Below are 20,096 nucleotides of genomic sequence, written 5' to 3' on the forward strand. Positions count from 1 at the left end.
GTCCTTAGTCAAAACACCAATGAGGTCTAATGCTGCCAGTTTAAGTTAGACACAATTTGCACAGAGTTTTATATGAGTAAGGGCATCACAATCAGGTCTAATGCCACACAACAGTGAATTTGGTAACAAGGCCTGAAAGCATTTTTGAAAGAAAAGATTTGTAGCCCTATGTGATTGGATCAGGAGTCCTATAATCTTGCTTTCCACTGGGGGTGAATTACCATTTATTGTTTTGTATATAGTTGTCTGGCCCACTTATTGTTCTTTACAACGTGGTCCCAACCTTTTAATCAGCCATGGTCCAGATGTCTGAACAATCTTAGACTGTATACTCCAATCCAAACACTGTGCCTATCGAAATCACAGAATCAATATTCACAGTGTTTGATTGCTGTGAATAAAACTGAAGCACCTAATTAAGCGCTAATATTTTCGTAACTAGCTGTAGCAATGGAGGTGCTTTCATTTTCTGCATAATATCCCTTTCAGGTTATCCCTGTGTCTGGCTTTCACACAATTCCTGTGTGTCCGTGGAGAAATGTTAGTGTTTCATTTGGAGGGATATTTTACGCTAGTTAGTACCATGGGGGACTGGGATCATCTTAGCTAACTGTGACTATCTACCTTAACATAGCCCTCTGAGCTTCATCTCAAGTCAGTTGGAAGAGATTAATATCCTCAAATGAGTTAATCTCTTCTGCTGGAGAAGTCTATTTCAGGGTACACTGAATCACCCTTTTGAGTGCCCATCAATTTTAGAGTTAGGCACGTAACTTTGGTGGTTAAAGTCATAATAGATTATCACTGGGATGAATGTACCCAGAGTTGGGGATGAGTGGATCGGATCCTCAAGTAATTTTCTATGTCTGATGCGGTGGAGGCTTAGTAGGATAAAAATCAGAAATTTAAGAGAACTACACAACTGCTCCCAAGTTCTTGTGCTGGGTGTCACTAAACCTCTTGTACACAGAGCTTTTGTGGAGTGTATTAATGAGAAAGATAAATTTAGCCTAGTGATTATTTTAGTTCTATTTTTCTTTGTATCCATTTTTATTTCCCTTTTTAAATCTTACCTTTCCTAAACAAACCCAAATCTGCTTATGTGTCTCCCAGAGACCCATAACACTCTGGTTATCCCAGAGAATTGCTGCATTTTTATCACTTTTTCTTAAATCATGAGTAAGAATTGTCAGATGTGAAAAAGCTGATAAAATATGTTTTGCAAATGGATCATTCACCAGTGTTCATCTGTCACAGGCAAGAAAAGAAATATGTAACTCAAAGAGATATGGCCTAAGGATAATAAGAGTGAATAAAAATGTATCATATTCAATCTAGCTTCAGTCAGGGCCAAAATATTAAACTGGTCTTTGGCATGTTTCAGAAAGCATGAGAAATTTTTGAAAAGCTTAGTGGGAAGAGATTTTGCTCTCTCTAAGTAATATTAAGTCACTACTGAGAAACTTTTAGAAAGTCAAAGTCTTTTACTCTGTTAACTGCTCTAACCAAGCTAAGGAAGGCTGACACAATAAATACAGACAGGAAAACTGAAGGGTGTATTTTTGAAAAATTAACATTTAAAACCAAAAGCATTCTGGTTTTGCCTCTTGCTTTTCAATGAGGTGGTCATGAGAACAGAATTTCCGTGTTTATATTCTCATTTTAAAAGTGTTTACCTTAAGATTTATGGATTTTGAAAGTACTCATATACTCACTTTCATACTGTTATCTCCCCTTCAGTCAGTGATTTTTTTTTCCTGTCACACACACTAGAAGGGATTTAAATGGAGTTCCAGGAATATTGAACCAAAGAGGAGTGGGATTTGAAATGTCAATGCTCAGCACTGATAGAATATCTGGAAACCAATTAAGACATATTTAGGTTGAAGAGTGGCAAAAAATGTTCTTGTGAATAAAAAAATCTGCTGCATAAATCACTAGGGTTCTTGAAACAACTTTAAAATGCAAGAAAGGAAGATACAGTGTTTCACTGGAATGAAAATACTCCCAGCTTTCAAGTATAGTTAAAAAAAACCTGAATGAAAGACTACTGTCAGAACTGTGCTTTAGGTCATGATGGTCTTTAGGTATCATGATGGTAAGACTGTGGCAAACTGAATTTACACTGGTTATAACTTACACTCTGAACTGGTAGAGAAGAGAATTACAGGAGCTCTCTTTTTCAATAATTCTATTTTCTTTACTATCAGCATGTGTGACTCTTCCCTGGCCCCAAAATGACAACATATCTCAGGCATACCTGTATCTGTATTATTGTGGCAGTATGATTAAACAAGGCAGCATTTTGCTGTTGAAGCTCAGCATAATGCTGAAATCGATGCCAGCAGCTGCTTTCACTCCTTTGGTTCTAGGCATCACAGTATAGACCATACAAAAAGTAAGCCTCACTCCTTAAAAAGCAAAGAAATATACACAGCAGAACTGTAATCTTAACTCCCTTGCTCTAGTTTTTGTAAAAGTAATTTATTTAATGATACTTTAAGGTAAGTTTTCATGTTCCCCTTGCTTTCTCACATCAGGAAGGTGTCTTCCCAAAGAATGTGCTCCTTGGCTAGGATGCCTAACACACCAGTTAGACTGCCTGGTGGGACATTCCCCTTCCTGGGCTCTGATTTCTGGGAGGAGGGAGGGGGTACCTGACCACCTTTACCTGACCACCTTCCCATCTCCTGTGAAGACTATACACGAGTCCAAGTTTGGGATCTATTTCATCACTTACTTGGGTGCCTTTTGGTACCCAGAGTGGCAAGGCAGTTGACTGTACTTGGGTGGCAGTGAGGACACAGACCTTCATCCAAATGCCCACAGTCCTAAGGTGATCAACACAGGGATGGACCATACAGAGACTCTGTCCATCCTGCACCCTCTACCCTCCTTCCCACAGCAAAAAGGGCTATTGGGAAACTTCAGAAGCTCAAATTCATGAGATTTCTCCTACCACTTTGCCTCTGGGAATGCTTCTATTTATCCACAAAATAACTGAGTTTTAATGAATTTCTCATAATTTGTACAAGCACTAACAGTATACTTCTTTCACTCCTCTGCCAATAGTTCCTGCATCTTTTTTAGTTTTCACCAACTGTCTTGTCCAGTGCCAGGGTTAAACCTCACACAGACGGAGGTGGACAGTAATACTAAAATGCCTAAGTAATCAAATGTGTTACAGCCTACAGTTCTGCTTTACCATTTGGATGGGACTGTGTTACTTCAAAAGAAGCTGAAAGAATAAGGCAGTGTTCACTGAATTCATGGAGATTAATAGATGTAGGGCATGCAGTGTCATCTTCACTGCAACATAAAGAATAAGATTATCTAAACTATGCAGACATTCTACCTTTCATTCAGGCTGTATTTACAGAAACTCACCACCCATATCTCATTAGTTCAATTATATGGTTTATTTGTGCAGGTCTGTTTTAGAACTAATGAATGATGGGAATTAGAGTTACAGCAGTGATAGTGGGTATTTAAAAAACATTCAAAGCAAGAGTGAAGAATGTCACCCTCACAGGAAACAAACTGATACTTACGAAAGCTTATGCTTCCGTAATATTTAAATGATCCAAGAAAGATCAATGATGAAAAAAATAACAAAAATATTTGCATGGAATGAGCACAGGAAAGCAGATCATTAAACACAGGGAAAGTAGAAAGCTATGCTAGTACAAAGCTACATATTAAATTATTGCTTGTCCTGCTCACCCAGTTTTCATATTCAGATGGATGCAAGCTCTTTGCTATATGTTCTTACTGTAGAAAGAGATTAAATGTTCAAACAGAGGATACTAAGGTTAGTCCCAGAGGGTGGGGTAGCAGCCAGAGCTAGAACTGTGAGATTTTTTTATTTGGGCACTAAACTTGCATATGCAAGCAAGGCTGGGGACTTGTGTATCCAGGCAAGTTTGTTTTAAGTTGGCAATCTGAAGGAAAATATTTTTGTTTTTTCCTATGTATTGAACTGGGGCAGGTTATGTGCCCCTCAGACTTTTTAACATATGTTGATATTGGAAAGGAAACATTACAAACAAAGACTTGTACTATATGCTTGCAAAATGAAGAGTGGAAAACAGTTGAGCTATTTGAATTTTATCCAAGTTCTCTAACTCCTCCAGTTTTTACGAAAATTAATTAAAAATTTTAAAATTAATTTTTGCAAAATTTAAGAATTTTTCAGAAAGTTTTCAAGACACCTAAAGGCTTAGGTTTAAGGCACTATTATTATTGTAGAAAGAAACTAAAACCAAATTCCCAAACCTGGCATCAACTTAAAACTCAGGCCCCATTTATTTGGATGTTTAATAACTGGCACCCACAGGTTGGTTTCCTAGATTGCACAATCATCCAGCTGTGATAGCCTTTCTTTTCTGTTCTGCCCTGGTACAATGCAATTGAACCCCTCTGTGACCCCTGGGAATGCCAACAATAGAGATGATTGGTCATTGCACAAACAGCTCTCCAAACGGTGATCACTTTGTTTCAGGCCTTTCTAGGAAACAATTCAGTTTTGCAAGTATTTTAGATTTAACATTTCTTGGGGTGTAGATTAAAAAATGTGTTAAGAGTAGCAGTGTGAAACAAATATTACACCTAGTGATAGTAGTGCTGAACAATGAAAAATAAAGGTTGAACATTGGAAATTTTGCTACTGAGGCTTCTTGCTTCTCCTCACTCCACCTCCTCCCTCAAATTCATGAGATTGAATGCACCAATGGGATGGTGCCTTGTGCAAATTAAGCACCATCTTGTTTCATGACAAAAAGTTTCAACGAGGGTGAAGGTGAGGCTCTAAAGCTGATGTCAGAAAAGGCCTGTGCAGGTCATTAAGCTGCCTGCAGGGGAGGGAAGTATGTTTAGGTCTGTTTCAGAACATGGGTCAGAGGTCCTCAGGTGCTCTAGTTCTTGCCCTAAAGCCAGAAGCTGCAAGGCTTGTTTGGGTTTTCAGTGAGGTGCTCTGTGGGCTGTTGTTTGTAGCATGGGAACCAAGTAATTTGTCAGCCACTGACAGTGCTGTTGGGTCTTTTCTCTTCCTGCAGTGGTTTGGACAATATTTTACTTCTTTAGTTTCTTTACAGGAAGGAATCCTATTGAGAACACCTGAAGTGATACAATTTCAGCATGAGCATTTAAAACCATGGGTATGCCTCAGTTTCCAGGGGAGCTGGGAAGAGGTTACAGTGCACCTAAAAAATTTTTGGTGTGACTGCAAACCAATCAGGGTACTAAAAACCTTTTACATTTCAGTGGAGGTTTGGGCTTAGAACAGTCCCTTCGAGGCAACTGAAAGCAGAGATTTTTTTCTAAGGCTAAGAGTGCCCTGCAGCCAGAATGTGTGTTTTTTTGGTTGCAATATCATGAAGATGTGAAAGTTGGAGGGAAGAGCCAGCAACTTCTGGCATCCCTGTCCCTGCAACTTACATTGTTGCAATGCTGCTAAATCCCCTTTGACCACTCAGTAGTTATGTAAACAGAGAGTGTACCTTGGGAAGTTATAAAGTATTTTAAATAAGTCTGAGTTTGTTGAATAGGGTTTGATCAGTACTGGAGTAGTTGGTGTCAAAGGTTAGACTTTGTTTTACCTAAGATAGGGTTGGAAACTGACATACTGCAGCTTTTGAGTTTTTCTTATCTGCTTTTTAAGAGCTCACACCATGCTCAGGAATGAAAAGAACGGTGTATTTCAGTCCCTTTCTAGAGAAGTGCATCCACTGCTACTGCTCACTTTGAAAAGATACAGGTAATTTAAGGTCTAAATTGACATACTTTGCCTTTTGTAATGCTGAGACAGAGGAGATCTTTGGAACTGAAGGATTACAGGCTTATTTGAATTATAAAGGCACTGACCTCAAGCAGCCTTCTAGTCAACTGTGTTGCTTGTGAGGTCAGCTCATAATCACGTTTCCGTGATACTAGTGCACAGATGTAGTGTCAAAGCTGAGTTCAGAGGTTTAGTTTATTCTAACAGTAGAATTTTTATCAGTCAGGGATATTACAGTTCGTCATCCTTGCACTCTTTGATCTGTTTTCTCATCTTCCACCTCATGTTGCCTCCAATGCTTGTTTAACCTCTTACTTAACTGATAGAGCTTGTTAGCCCCGAAAAAACGTTGAATAATTTTCTTCTGGTTTAGTGAATTAAACTTTCTCACCACAAATGGATAAGCACCTGAGCTGGTGAACAGTGAGGAAGCAGCAGGACTAAGACAACTGAGGGTTGGGGAAAGAGAAAGGAAAGAAACTGATAGATTGTTTCAGCCACCCTCTGACGCCTAAGTCTGTCCTGTAAAGCTTCTCCATTCTGGATACAGAATATTTGAAGTTTAGAAACGAAGCTTCCCATGCATCTCCATGGGACCTCCTGAGTAGCAGGTTACTGACTGTTCTTCACTGAGAGTGTCTTTGGTGAAAGACATCCCTATGAAAAAGTTTGCTGCCAGCAAGTAAGCGTTTCATGTTCCTTTTGTTTAAAAATCAGCGGTTTTAAATGGAAGATTTCCTACTGAGCCCTTGTTGAGATTTTCTATTTTGCCTTTTCTGGTGAGAGTGTTTGTAGAATTTTCCTTTAAGAAGGAACCACAAACTCATCTCTCAAACCTGAACAAACTCTCTGTACAGCTCCTTCCAAGAGCAAATCAAGGCTACAGCTCCTTGACTTCTCATTCCCAAGCACACACTGCCTAAGAGGAAGCTCAAACACCCAGTTTGCTGCCTTTTGAGTGAAAAAGGAAAGAAAGAAGTAGTGTAAGAAAAATCTAATGAATAGAAGAAACAAAGTGAAAGGGCTGACAATGAGAAATAGGGTTTAAAAAACATTAAATCAAGATAAAATCTCTACCTCCAGCCACTTTTTCAACTTAGGTATTTTTGCTTACTGTCTTGGTGTGGATGATGTTTCTGCTGCCTAGCTGCTGTTTCCAGTCAAGCTTGCCCTACATGTATCTCCTCTCTTGCTTCATAGCAGAGTTCTCCTGGCAGAAGTTTTGGTAGTAGGGAACCAAATAAACAACTGTGTGGATGAGGTGTTAATCGACTTCAATACCTTTAGAATACCTTGCAAACTCATTTGGCACCATTTAAGCAAGGTTTCAGCAGTTTACTTTTGGAGTAAATATTAAAGTGAAATGAGCTACAGCGCTCAAGTTTTGAATGTAGAGCATTATTTTACACCTCGTTAGGTCTGTTTTTCCTACTAATACAGCCGTGGCAATTGTATAGCGAAAGACTGATGGGATGAACAAAGGCAGTGTTCCTTTCCGTAGTACCAAATTCATCCTGTAAATGTGACATTAAAAAAAAAAAAAACCAAAAAAAAGGAGTACCCCAAACCACATGGCAGAAATCAGGCCTGAAAAACCAAGAAAACCTGCACTACAGCAGTTTGCACAAGCTCCTGCATGTCTTTACCAAATGTTTTCAGACACTAGAAGGATCATTTTTCTATGTGTAGCTAATTTGCTCTTTTACTTAGAAGGTTTTCTCAAGGATATATACAAAATAGTATAAATGTGGTCGGATGCTTTTCTGCTTTTGAAAATTTGAAAGGTTGAAAATAACATGATCTTGATACTTAGCTAGGCCTTTATTAAGCTCTCTTCAGTAACAACTCTTACCCTTGTTTCAGGATCTGCTGGTCCCAGCAAAAGCTTATGGTGCAACAGTAATGGTGGGAGAACTGTCCCAAGCACATCTGAGGTTCCCTCTCAGAATAAATTGTGCAGTGGCAGAAACTTATTCTTCCTCACAGCTTCACGCAGGCTGCTGACCCATGTCCAGAAGATTTAAGAGTCCTTTTTTAGGAGTATCACATAGTGAATAGTTCAAGTGGTATCTCCCATCACTGCCTGCATCATGTCTCTGACATCAGCAAGTGTGAGTAAACCAGCACAAGAAACAAGCCATAGTATGTGAACTGTTCCACACAAAAATGTGCACTCTTTCACAGATGAATCAATACTATTGTAGATTTAGTGATACTCTAGTTTGATGTAATAATGGCAATGTTATGGCTTTTGAATGCCCCTTGGTTTTTTGCCCTGTAGAATGTGCTTTGCAGTGCTACAACCCCTTCATACCCTGTTTTCTTTGCCTGCAAGACTAAGATGTAGCTGCTGATACAGGATTCTAAAAGGCTTGGGGGTAACTGAATGAATTAAACATTCCTCTTCCAGCTGCTGCTGTTCACAACACTTTTGACAGTTAAAATACATCACACATTCTCTTGTCTGTTTAATATAAACAATTAGTATTTTAAGGGGAGTCCAGAATCAACCCCAAATAGGAGGATCCAGACAGGCAGTTCAGAGAGAAAACTAAGAAGTGTTCTAAATTTATATAAAAGCAGTTTGCAATCAGTTCAGCCTATGCCTAATACATTGTCTACTGCAGCACATCAGACTGTGGAAGCTGAGAGACCAGTGGCTTGTCTTTTGAGCAAGAAGGTTTCATTTTTCATCTCAAAATTATTTAATCACAACTTTTTATCTGCAATTTTTAGTATAAAATATAAAATGAAAGGGGGAAATCAAAATTAAAATTTAGTATTTTTCTTTTCATATAATGAACTCTTTGTATAATGAAACATTTCAGTCAACCCAAGAGCTTTTGGAGGAAAACAAGCTTCTGGAGGAAAGCTTGTTTACAGAGAATTTTCCTTTTTGTCTCTTCTGGAAGAGAAGAGATTTGAAATCACAAACCTCATTAAATAAAGCAAAAAAATTCAGCTTCTCTGTACTTTACTTCCTTGATGCTGAGGCAAACCTGAGATAACAAAAGGGCTTTAATGCAAGCTCAACTTTAGTTGACATGATGACATAATGCAAGCTTAACTTTAGTTGACATTTCTCTCAACATGATGAGAACAGTGTCAATCTTTGTAATTTTAGGAATTCTAACATGATCTTTGCAAAGCACAATTTGCTAAAATTTATTTCATTTCCTAAATGAGAGATTTTTTAAATGAAAATGTTATAAATTTAAAAAGCTCCTCACTCCTGATAAAAGGCATTTGGGATGCAATACTATTCAATTGTAAACCCCTTCTTTTTTGAGTCTAGACAATGTATAGCTCCATAGCTATACACTGGGGGAGGTAACATTCTGTATGATACCACTTCACAGAGACAGTCTTAAAATTCCATTTACCTAAAGTTTAGGTCTTTGTAGGCATGAGGATCTCTCTGGAAACCTCTCTGTCAACTTTTCTATGTCAAAATCTAAGTATGCATCTCAATATGAACCTGGAGCAGATGTAGCTATCATTTTCGAATGAACACTCCAGTTACTAGCATAGGTAAAATATCTGATAGAAGCATTTAACTTCACTTCTGCTTGCCAAGGAAAAAGCTAAATGCTCAGTTATGAACTTTACATCAATGATTTTCCCTTAATTCCTTTGTCACGGTCAGTGGCCAATTGCACTTGGGCCGGAAGGGTCTACAATAGTGCAAATAATGAATCACAAATAAACAACTTACCACCTTTTCAAAAGGAAGCCAGGTAATTAATTTCTTTTAAATTGAAACTTCCTCTAAAATGAAAAAGTCCCCTCAGCTTCTGCAGCCATCAACTCAGCTTGCACCTTAAAAAAAAAATAGAAGCAGGGCACCGGGAGTAAAAATGAAAACAGCTTCAGGTTATTCAATTTCCTGTTTGTTTAAATTTGTCCTTCCTGACATGCAGATTCACCACAGTCCTTTCCTGATGACTACTTCATTAGATTAGTTTAGTTAGGTATTCAGAGGGATTTTTATCTTCTGACTCATAAAATTCTTGAATTGCCCCAAGAATTTCCTGTGTCTGACTGGAATTTTATGTCCTTGTAGTTTTAGCTGGACTCCTTGAAGAAGTTGCTGTCTAAATTGCTCTGCTTTTGAGGTCTTCAAACAGCAGATCAGGAGCCAGCTCCGAGCTCGGTTCCTGCTTTTCAAGAAAGCTGATCCTTGCCAGCACTTCACCTCTTAAAACTGTAGTCAGGAATTTTCTTAGTAGTTTTAAACTCTTCCTTTCCTGACAGTATTTCCCCTTGCTGCCCATGCCCTTCCCAGGAGTCCACTTCTGAATATTTGTCCAATTCCAAAAATGCACCCGGTGGCTCAAAGTGCAGCCTGCATGCTGTCCCATCAGGTTTTCATCACTCTTTTGCTATAAAGCAGAGAAGCGGAGGTTACGGGTATATCGGGCCATTTAGCAGTTGACGAGAAATGCCTTTGTATATCCCTTCCCTGTCTTTGTTTTAGTCTTTTCTGAGGAGGGTGAGAGCTAGGTTAGGCTGGAGCCCTGGTATGTGCTTCTTTTGAAGGGTTCAGCGAACTGAAGGTGATGCTTTTTGACATATGAGCTCCAGAAATGTTCCGAGTGATTGCAGCGCCAACTCGGCTGCCTGCACAGGGGCTTCGCCTGCCTTCGCCGCCCTGTCGGCGCGGAACGCCGGACCCTCCGTGCCCTGGGTCAGCGGGTTCGCGGTACCTAAGAACGGCTTGGACGAGGAGGGAACAGACGGCGGAATGGCACCCTGCCCCTCTTCCAAAGTCTGAGAGGGAAAGTGGAAAGAAACCTGGTTACCCCTTGCAGTGTCGGTGTCCTGTCTCCTCTACCGGGTCACGGTGACTGCACGCGAACAGCCCTGAAACACGGCTGTATGACCACCGACCCGGGTCTGTCTGTCTGTCTGTCTGTCTAGCCGTGAGGTTGCTTTCCCTCGAGTACATTCGCTTATGGGATCGGCAGGTGGAGACAAGAACAAGGCCATGCGCTGTGCCGAGCCTCCCGGGCTCCCCGAACCTGGAGGCGGCAGGCGCCTCTGAGGAGCGGCCGGGCGGCCCGGGGGCGGCCGCCTCCCGCAGCCCCGGGGCGGGCAGGGCCGGGCCTTCCCTGCGGGGAGCTTGCGCCCCGCCGTGCCTGTCCCAGCTCCGGTGCCCTTCTGGCTTCAGCGGGAAGGGGCAGCGGGCACGGGCACCGGCGGGAAGGGGTGCACGGCCTGGGAGATGGCCCGTGCGGAGCGGTGGCGTTGGGGCGCCGGCACCGCTGGGGCACTGGTACATCAGGATGGCCCAGAGGAGGAAGCCCAGGGAAACACAAATACTAATCAGCGTTAGAGAAAAGAGTATCCAAAGAGCATCCATAGCTGATGTTGTGGATGGCAGGCTACTACAGTTGGCCCGACGTTGTGGGAAGCACCATGTAATGGAGGCAAATCCCGCAGGAGTACTGAGTTTTCTCTGAGTTGCTTGAATGCCTCAATGAGAGGCACTACGCTGCATGTCCACTCCTTAGTACCTTCCTCTCCAGTTTTCTTTTGTATAAAGGGACATTTCCTTTTGCTGCTATTCTCTATGTCTTTTATTTCTCCTCTTGTTTATTGCAACAGATTTCTTTTCAAAGCAAATTACTCCTTTGTACATATTTCTTTACCTAGAATGTTGTAAAAGAAAACAAGACCCTGAAGTGAGTTTCATGTTTATAAACCAGTATTATTTGTCTGCGAAAACATGTAGTGAGTATAATTGCCTTCTGCTGTGAACATTTGCACTGTGCCTAATTACAAGTGTTCATAGCTTACCTTGGAAGTTGCTTTCATGTCTTGAACACTTAGTATATGGTACTTATGTTTTGGGATATGGTACTTATATGGTATATGGTCCTTTTGAGTAAAAGAATGCTAATGAAGAAGGAAAAGAAGACATAAAACACGTAGTCATGAAAGGAATAGCACAGAGAAGAATAAGAGACCTGTGCTGAGCTGACCTGTACAGCAGCCGTATTCATGTTAATGCTTGCTCAGTCTTTGGGATATTCTGGAGGCAAGCTGGGCTTCCCCCAGTAAAGCATTAAAGGAGAGCAGCTCCTCATAAGATTGGTCTTAACTGCATGGACTGTGTTACTGATGATATTGTATGGCTGTGAAAGAGTTTCCTTTCAAAATCTTGAAAGAAAATGTAGTGTTCAGGAGAAAGGGCATGCTTTGCCCTAGAAACTATAATAGAAAACAAAAGGTGAACATTACAATCAGAAATATTAACTTTTCCATTGCAATACTTAAAGGGTTTTTTTCAAAGTACAAAGTTTTCTGCAGAAAATTTAAAAGGAGCATGTGTGAGTGTGTGTGCATGTATATTGTTTTTGCCAGGGTTTTCTGTGAAGAAATGTCTTTATTTTCTAGAACGCGTTATTACCTACCTCTTTTTGTTTGCATAAGAGGTTGTTAAAAAGATTTAAACCTCCTTACAAACCAACTGCAACTCCAAACAAACTAACCCTGCAAATAATTCTTTTTTTTTCTTCTTTTAGGATTTTATGTAGTGCCTGTGGCTTTTGCATTCTTTTATGCATGCGGAATAGCGTTCAACTGTACATTGCACAGACAAAGTCTTAGGCAGAGGGTAATGCAAAGTTACCCTGAGGCCTAGGGTGGCAGAACTACCTCAGAAGTCTGCAGAAAACTGCATTGAGTAGATCTTGCACTCCCCATGAGAAGCACAGCTTCAAGGCTAGGTTCCTTGCAGGGCTTGATGGGCGTGTAGTTCATGGTGAAATATTCCTGCAGTGTGAAAAAAATCCTGGTCTAGAAATGTATTGATCTTAAGGACTAGCTCTGTAGATAAACTGTGATATTAGGCAAAGAGGAGGGTTTTGCTCTCTGCGGTGGCATGAGAAGGAGCCATGCTCCCCCTCTCCATATTTTCCTCCTGCAGAGTCTTGTCCTGTGGCCAAATGGCCCTTAGAGACCTGATGGTTTGAAGCTCTGTCTTCATGCTGCTTTAAATGCTCTATTCTGTCAGCCCTTTGGTATCAGACGTTACCATCAGCTAACTGCCTCAGGTTTTTGTCCCAATCCTGACAAAAGTTTTCCTTAATGGCCAAAAAAATTATGTCCATTTTTAGTTTGTGACCAAGTTTCCTCACCTAGACATCTCCTTTAATGAAGTAAAGTGAAGAAAGTGAATGCTTGTCTTTTTTATTGTTGGTTGGGGGTGGGGCGGTTGTTTGTTTTAATCAGTGTAGTAGCACTTTCCCCTGTTACAAGGGAAGATTATATTAAATTATAACTTTACAGTTGACATGAGAACCTGTTTGTCCAGCTGAAACGAGGAGGGTGCTTGTCTCTTAGAGCATTCAATACTAGAGGCACTAGTGGAGGAGGTACATAGAAGGAATATAGCTGTAAAAGGAAGGCAGTACAGGCTTTGGGTTTTTTTGGTATTAAAATTAATTCAGTAACCTCTGTGGTTTCAGTTTTAAGCATGCCGCTGAGTTCTGGCTGTTCTTTACAAACTTTATTTCCCAGACACGCATAACAATACTAAAAGGAAAATATTTCAACAAACAACTTGTGGATGTTCATTACTTGAAAGACACCATGACAAATTTTTCAAATATGTATTTCATCTGTGACTGCTGCTTATTTCAGTGCCAGATGTTGATTATTACAAGGTTGCATTTGCTTGGTTTTTTTAACTTTCTCTGTGAACATGTTGCATTAGAATTCAGATTTTATCAAATCACTTCCATCTAAGGCCTGCCAGCTCTACTGCTATCCTGATTTACTCATCTTATATGAAAACTTTAGCAATTTCAGTGAGTTGCACAGATAACTCATTGATATACAAATTTCAAGGTATTTTGCAATATATATATTTGTTTTACCAATACTGCTTTTGAAGGAAAAACAAAAACAAGTATTTGAAGTTGAATGCTTTGGACTGAGGTTATTAGGTCAACAGTAAATTTTAAAAACTATTTGAGAGATTTCGTGATGGCATTTTAAAATTATAGCTTAAGGTTACACTGCTTCACACAGTTCTGTTTGGCTCCTTTGATGCTGAAGATCTACAGCTGACTTATGTGTAAGATATATTTTTAAAAACATTAGCCATGATTTAAAGTAACAAGAGACACTATTCAGATGAGGGGAGAAACCCGTCCTTTGGGAGGAAGTGAGTTCGGTTCAGTAGTTTTGTTGAACCTGAACCAAGAAAGAAACCATTAGTAACTCAATCTTTGTAAGAAGACATAAGGAAGACCCGAGCTCCTGCCTACCTGGATATTTTAGCAGTGGCTTGTACATTCAAGATGTTGAATCTTACAGAGGAAGACTCTAAAAGAACCAGCTTGTATTAATCAGTATTTTAGACCACAGTGAAAGCACAAAGGAAGCAGCTAGGGCAAGAGCAGTATTGTGATAGAGTTATTAATTGCTAAAGAGAGTAGGCCCCATGCTTTTATTGCTCAAGAGACATCAGGGGCACTCTTGTTCTAAAAAATTCAGATGTCAAATGAAATTGTAGACGCTAAGTTTCAGATCTCCCTTAACAATCATTTTAAACAAATATAACCTCCTCCCACTAACAAGGAAATAAATCTGGATTGCATATGCTGTTTCATGGTAAGTTGTTTGGATGCTCAGAGTGCTGTAAAGGAAGAAAACAAATACCACCTTTATTCATGGCTTTCACTTTTTTTTTATTTCCCAAGTGAGAAACATAAAGGAAAAAACAGATGGCAATTGTCTCATAAAAGCTGCTATTAGAAGTTCAGTTGTTTTGAAAAATTCCCTTCCCACACTGTTCTGGCTGCACAGTATTTGCCTGCTGCAATAGCCCAACCTTGCTGTTACAGACAGGTAGTATTAGAGAGAAGCTCTCTCTTTAATTTTTCTTCCAAAATTAAGTTTTATTTTGTCTTTGTATTGTTCCCTTCAACCCCTGCCTGGCTACCACTCTGATCCTTTTTTGGCGTGATTTGTTGAAGAGCAGTACTGTGTTGTCCTTCTTGTATCTGATGGTGCTGGAAAGGAATGGCCATTTTTTTCCCCATTGGAATACATACTAATGTAAAGCTGTTTACTGGTGAACAAGAATGTTGCAGTGCCTGTGTTTCCAGCTACATTTGGATAAATTACATGAACCTCCACAGAAAGAAGTGTTACCTCACAATAAAATAATTGTAAGAAAGAATATTCATTATTCATTCATCATCATGGAGATATTAAGAAAAATAACCCAGGATGTTCTGTGCTAGCCAAAAAAAAGAAAGCCCTATATCTGTTCAGGCATCCTACATAATAGCAACATGTCACTTTGTAGTTCTACATTAAACTTTTATGTGAGAAGTTACAGCTGTGGATGCCTATGTCTTTCAGATTCTGTTTCAATAAACCTTTGAGAAAGAAAAAAGTGAAAGCCCTTCAGCTTTACAGCAATTTCAAAGCAGAAGCTTTATTACCTTTTTTTAATCCTAATACACTTTATGTTTTTACACAGACATGGTTTCTCAGTGAAGATAAATGATGAGACTCTACCTTAGAAAGCCTTTGGGTTTTCATTAATCCACATTAGGTTAAAAGGGAATCAGAATTCTAAAAATACAGCACATCAGAGAAACAAGGTATTTTTCGGGTCAAGGTCCTCTTTTACATCTGGTGCCATTTGGTAGTTCTAACATCTTCCATCTCCCCCTACTTCTCCATCTGTAAATAACTCACTGAAGTAAATGCTTGGAATAATTACAGCAAAGAATGATAAAATGCAGGTTGGATTTAATCTCCTAGGGATCTAAAATGAAAAACAACTATGGACATCACAGTTATTGAGAAACTGGAACTCTCCAGTCGGCAGGTGTATGAGATGGGAATTATGTCAGAGTATTACATGCTTTGGGATTGCAGTTTTGCTGCTCAAAAAAATGGCAAAAGGTGAATTAGTTAAGGATGGGGGGGAAAATAGCCTAGCAGGGCTGATTTTCAAAAGCAACCTGCCATTTTGCTTCTGCAAACAATTACAGAGGTACAAGTCTAACAGTTAGATGTGTAAGTGCTTGCATCCATCTACTAGGAAGTTGAAGATCTAACTACAGTAAAATGGGTACAAATTTGCAAAACTGGAAGGAGGTTTGAGATGCTTCTAATATTGATCAATCAATCAGAAGCTGGACTGCTTTACAAAAGTTTATGAGATCAAAATGTCTTTCTTTTTTTTGCATGAGGTCAGAATTGCCCCAAGAAAGAATCCTGGAGTAGCCCAAAAAATAAGGGTCTTTGGAGCTTCCGGGATTAATGTGAAAGAAACAATCTACTCCTGCTGGAGTTTCATATTTGTATCAGGAATGCAAAATGGGGGCTGGACTACTGGCACACTGTTTGTGTTTGCTGCCTTCCTCTGGCATTATAACTACTTCAGCATCTCAGTTTGACTGTTCAATTTGTCAGCTCTCTGGGACTGCTGCGTGCTTGCAGCTGTGTTTTCCTGGTACCCACCTTATGCCAGCTGCCTGTGTAGGTGCCCACCGTGAGTAGCTCATTAGAAATACACACTCAATCAGGTACCTGGAACAGGAGGTCTGGAAATGAGAAAGAAGATGGCCTCTTCTGAATGATTTTAAGCCCTCTGCCCAGAGTGGCAAAAGCAGCATCCAGTGTTGGTTACCAGGCTCAATGTTTCTGTTCCTCTCTGTCTTTCTGTGTCAGTGCCCAGGACAGTACCAGGCAAGAAAGCATTCTTTAACAAAGAGGCATAAACCACTGTCTCATCTTTTCCAGAACAGGGAAAGCATTATAAAACAGAAGATTCAGTTTTGGTGGTGACATGTAGAGTGAATTTTAGAAATGCTGCACAACTTTTACAAAATATTTGGGGGCTGTCCTTGAAAGAGAAAGAATAGGACATGACTCTATGTGTGACTCCCAGCAGTGTAAGATCCTCTCTGTTACTCATGCAGGATGGAGAGGAAAAGCTCTGTCAGTAATGTTCAGTTTACACATGCTTTTCACTTAAAGACTTGGCAGAAGAAAGTTTCATTGCTTTATTAAGTGTGTTTTAGATCTAAAAAATGATAATTGCTGTATATTTGAAAAACTAGTCATCTCTTGTGGCTTGCTTATTAACTTAGCAGAAACTGGCCCTTAGGACATAGTGGCCTGACTCCCATGCAAAGGGTTGTTGGAGTGAACACAAACACAACAGACTCCTGTTTTAAATCCTGTTCATATTGCCAGTGTGGTGCAAAGTGTCTGTGAATCTAAGAATGAACCCATATAAAATGTCTATAACGCAATAAAAATTGCTGGTGATTACTGTGTCCTACTGTCCCTCAAACTAAACTTTGCATTCAAGGATAAATGTATTCACAAATCATAGCTGCTGTTCACACACACAAAAGTGTGAATGCCATTTGAAGTTGTTCATTCATCTTCTCATGCCCACCCTCATCTTCTCTCTTGCAATTACCTTTTTCCCCTTTCGTCCAGAGGCTATTTCTTCCTAGCTAGTATGTTTAACCATCCTTCAAAAGGATGGCCTGACTCCTGCTGCCCGTCAGATGTGGGCTAGACTTGACAGAGGGCCATCACCCAAGGAGGGTTGAGTCTTGGAACCAGGATTTGCAAAAGGTCTCCACCAGTGCTCAGCCTTTGCAGTGATAAGGGTTACTGTTCCTCTCAGCTTAGCAGAGGCACAAGAGATCCAAAATGGTCATCTTCACCCCTATCCCTGCAGCAGCATGCCCTTAACAAGTAGCCAGGTAGCCTTCAAAGATGAGCTGAAGATTTAATGGACAGCTTAGACCAGCCTAAAATGTAAAGGTAGCACACCATTTTGCAGCCTTACAGCAGGAGTGGAGGGGCTGCAGCCAGGGGCCTGCAAAGTGGAGGCACTGCTGGGCCATTTACCTCTTGTATGGACAGAAGCTCCAAGGCTGACTTTCTACACCACTGGGAGGTGCCTGATATGCAGGCAAGCAGACTGCTGCTGCTATAGCTTGTTCCTGGCAGCTTTTGAAGCAGACAAAATGATGCAAGAAGGCTTAGCAAGCTATCAGATGGGTTTTCCACTCTACCTCAGGAGAGGAAATGAGACAGCAAAAGGGGATTGATTTTCTGGTCAGTCTGGCTCATCAACTCAATGAGCAATTCACTCATCTTCCTCTCAAGGTCAATAGAACGACAGTGTGTGTCACTGTGCCTTTCAGGACATTTTCTGTTCCAAGTTCTGCTCAGTTTTCAGTTAACCCTCACAGAGTTAGTAGTTTGTCCTGGGATTGCTGGTGCCTGCCCTGCCATGTAACTCGAGAAGAGACAAATTGGCAGGGAGTTAAAAACCCACACTGAGGAGATCTGTTTCCTAGTCCCTCTCTTGGGGACCATCTGTGGCAGTGGTGGATCCTTTGGAACATGTGTCACATGTAGCATGAATTGACAGTCTAATCTGAAGTCACTCCAGTTGGGTACAAAGACTTCTTTAGGAGAAGCTTGCCTGTTTATATAGGTTTCAGATGACTTCATTTTTAGAAGTGTATGGAGTGCATCCAAAGCAAATAATTTTTCTCTGGTGAATGGGAAGACCAAAAGGAGAAGCCCAGAGAAAGAAGGATGGATGATCTTTCTTAGTGTCAAAGCTGACATAAACACATCTCCTCCAAACCCTTCTCACAAGATAATTTTCTCAGCAAGACACAGATTGCTTCAATCTCTGTGTTGCAGTCTTTGAAGCTTCCCCCTCATTTCTATTAATGAAGGAGGCATGGTTTTCTTTGAGAATTTCTGCAGCCCTGAAGTTTGCCTTCTCTAAAGGCTTTCACATGATCAGATGGTTGTTCCAAAGAGCTCTCTCTTTGAAATTCCTCTACCATCACACAAGGGCAAACTGATATGTCTGCTTTGCAAAATTATTAAATTAAAAAACAACCAAACAAATAAGGTTCATTAAAAATATTCTGACTAGCTCAATTTTCATTGGACAGAGGCCCAGCTAAGATGACAAATGGTGTTGGAAAGGAGCCACCAATTAGGAAACATCAATTTTTCTGTCAACAGGGTAACCCCTTTTACAAAACTTGTCATGTGTTTACTCCTTTTCTGTTTGTGAAGGTAGTTGTTTGACAGCAACATTTTGCATGAGGGGAAGGATTTATAAATTGTTTTTTTACAGTTAGCATTGCTACATTGTTTTGAGTCCCTGTTTCCTGGGATATTTTCCCTGTTCAGGGTGCTTGCTCCTCAGTCTGCCTGCTGTCTGTAACTCTTTCATTTGTAGTAATTGGAGAGAGGGTGATGACTCTTCTTGTTTCTGCAGGAAGTTCTGGGGTTGAAACAATTGCGGTGGTAGGAGGCACCTTGTGAGCATAGGACTTAGGTAGCTTAGAAATGCTGCTATATGTGTGTTCCGAAAAGGAAGAGAAACACATTTCTGAGCATTTCTTTGTTTTAAAAAATATCCTTGTTATGCATTCATCCTAATAAATCTTCCATATTTTATAATCTAATAATACAACTGAAGGCATATGGGTCTTTCTCCAGTTTACACATTTTCTCTACCAGCATTCAGAAAAGTTGATAGTTTCCACTCTCTTTTTACTGTATAGAAATTTTTACTCACTTTTCTTATGGAAAGCTATATATATCCTTCATTCATCTGCATGCAGTGATTCAAAGCTGCTGCTGTGTTTCTTAATAGCTTATTGCAAGTAATTTTATGAAATCATCACTAGCAAATGCTCAACAAATATTAGGACAAGAAACTAGGAAATTCTTTATTCTTGGGCATATGGGTAATATGGGGAGAGAGCAAGAGCTGCCTGTGCATGTTATATTTGGCAAGAGACTGAATGAGAAGGACAGATAGCTGGTGAGATTTCAGATGGGCACTGGTAGATGCTGACATGACCTTAAAGCCTGTCAGTTGCTGATGTGGGAACCCTGCTTCAGGAAAAGGAGCATTATGATGGCTTTTGAGGAGTGGCTGGGAAGTTACTATGTAATGGGTGTCTTCTGGGTCACCACTGCCATGTTGTTTACCTGTGTTCTGGTGAGGGGGAGATTTTGTGTGGAATAGTTAAAGAGTAGAAGGTCATCATTTTGGTAAGTGGTCATTACTGATAGGTCAGGTACACATATCATCATCTGGTGTCTAGTCATGCAGCTCAGTGCTCAGCTATCAGCTGCTTTGAACATGTACATTGGTGAGTGCAGTTGTTTTATTCTGGATACAGACCACATGCAGATCCTCCACTAGTGTCTAACACAGGAATAGTTATGGTTCCATCTGTTCATGTCTGATCTGAAGCACTCATTACTGTTTTGATATGAGACA

The 20,096-nt window shown here is 40.2% G+C and overlaps 1 protein-coding gene across 4 annotated transcripts in view; it reads left to right on the plus strand.

Annotated features, from left to right (window-relative positions):
• Positions 1-20,096, plus strand: part of MSRB3 (methionine sulfoxide reductase B3) — an 81,988-nt gene that overhangs the window by 53,825 nt on the left and 8,067 nt on the right. The window lies entirely within an intron of this gene.

This window comes from Serinus canaria, chromosome 1A, assembly GCF_022539315.1.
Source record: "Serinus canaria isolate serCan28SL12 chromosome 1A, serCan2020, whole genome shotgun sequence".
Lineage (NCBI taxonomy): Eukaryota > Metazoa > Chordata > Aves > Passeriformes > Fringillidae > Serinus > Serinus canaria.